Below are 2,031 nucleotides of genomic sequence, written 5' to 3'. Positions count from 1 at the left end.
ATAAACATAACACTAGGACTACATGGTAAGGAAATCCAGGAATACATATAAATACTATATAAATTAAAAAGTTGAAAAAACCGTTTCCCTTGTTCTACTCATTTAAAGTAATTAAGTAATGAATGTCAAGAAAATTGGTTGGCTTTAGGGGAAAAATTGTACATGGCTAGACTTCCATTTTAATGATCATTTCAATCATTAAACATTCTTGTTTTATCATGACTTATACCCTATAATATCCTCAACTGGGAGGATAAGCTAGCTCCCTCACCTCTGGTCACACTTATTATCAAAGGTAGAGTTAAGCCCCACAGACTTGCTATTTGTTTTGAGCTACTTCTAATTTGTATGCTTTATGTTATGGTAATACTTACCATTGATTGACTTACCTCTCATTATTTCAATCTGCCTAAACACAGATTCTGGTTATTAAGCTATGCTCTTAGAAGGTCTTACAATATTGTTAGCACATAAAAATGCCATTCATATCAGTCAAAAGTACAAGACAACCAAAGACAGAAGCTATGCATATGGAGGAATTGAAGAGTAAAATCTACTATGTGGTTTAAAGCTACATAGTAAGGAACAGAGTCTTGATTTACATAAATATATGTGTATGTGTGCATGTATATGTATGTATATATATATATATGTATATATATGCATATATAGCCAAAATAACTATATGCAGTGTAATCTTAATGTATTTGGTACATCTCTGTTTATAAGGCAGTGCAAATTAATCACCTATTCTTTTTTTCCTTTTCAATAAACACATGTGAACGCTAGACCCAAAACAAATTTTTCTCTAATTTCGAGGTTAAAAATAAATGGGGGAAAAGTTGACTGTTTGAGGCTCATTAGCAGCTACCATAATCATAAATTTCCTTTCAATAACACCCAAAGGATCCACTGTGCTGTGGTACTTTGGAAAACAGCAGCTTACATCCCCTAATTTCTTCTCCACATACCGATTTGTACATATTGGCTTACAGGAATGTTTTATTACACATCATCATGTACTAATGTCTGTAGTTACACTTGACAAATTTTTTCAGAAGAAGAACATGCATAAGAGAATGTCTAGGATACTCTAATATCACAACAGTAACATGTCATTTTGCAAAACAGTGAAGAACCATTCAGTATGAATATTTTTCATCCTAGGTACCAAAAAATATTTCCTCAAGAGTAATTAAAGGTGACTTCCTCTTGAGGTCATAGCTTGGGCATCAATCAGCCTAGGAAGCATTCTGAATAGGTGTGAAACTTTAACACTTAACTTTGGGACCCTAGTCTATGGCTTTGCTGTCTATAGCCCAGAATCTCTACAAATGTAGCATACGACTCATTAGTATTCAGACTGGCTTTCCTTGGCTGAGTTTAGCCGAAAATGGGAAAATTTCTGGAAAATTATCAAAGTCTGAGAGAAATGCAATATATATTAGGGAAAATGGAGAAACAATTGTCAAAACTAGATGTTTTAGCATCATGGAAGTTTTAATAGGTCTGCAGGAATCTGTAAACTGTAAGAAAACACCAATTATTATTACTGAGGAGAGGGCTTCACTATTTGTGTGTTTATGTTTTTATTACTCCAAATAAAGAAAGCATATATAATAAGAGATTATGTAAAAACTTGGAATCATCTTACTTCAATAATTAGATACAAAATGGACTTTATTTTTGACATGTTTACTTTTTAGGTTCACCATTATTGGCTCCAATTTGGTCTTCACTTAATCCATAGTTAAAAATAAAGCACTAAAAGAAACCTCTTTACCCACCTGTGGAGGTATCTCAATGTTAAAATACCAATTAGTGTCAGAATTATCAGTGTGTGTGGAACGGGGCGGGGGGGGGGGCAGAAATAAAAGCTTATAATGTTGAATTCTCATGACATGAAACCACTTCTCTCTCTTGGGACAGATCAATTCTTAAGAGTAGAAATAACATGCTATTTCAGGATCAGTTTGTGGGTGGAGTAAATTTTCTGTGGGAATAAAAAGTAGTAAACTCTAATGGACAGTC

The 2,031-nt window shown here is 33.5% G+C and overlaps 1 protein-coding gene across 3 annotated transcripts in view; it reads right to left on the bottom strand.

The window, feature by feature from the left end:
* FGF13 (fibroblast growth factor 13) overlaps positions 1-2,031 on the bottom strand; it is a 584,335-nt gene that overhangs the window by 95,024 nt on the left and 487,280 nt on the right. The gene's annotated exons all lie outside the window — the stretch shown is intronic.

This window comes from Myotis lucifugus, unplaced genomic scaffold (assembly GCF_000147115.1).
Source record: "Myotis lucifugus unplaced genomic scaffold, Myoluc2.0 scaffold_2, whole genome shotgun sequence".
NCBI lineage: Eukaryota > Metazoa > Chordata > Mammalia > Chiroptera > Vespertilionidae > Myotis > Myotis lucifugus.
Note: the sequence above shows the minus strand (reverse complement) of the source record. Positions and strands in the feature narration are given on the sequence as shown.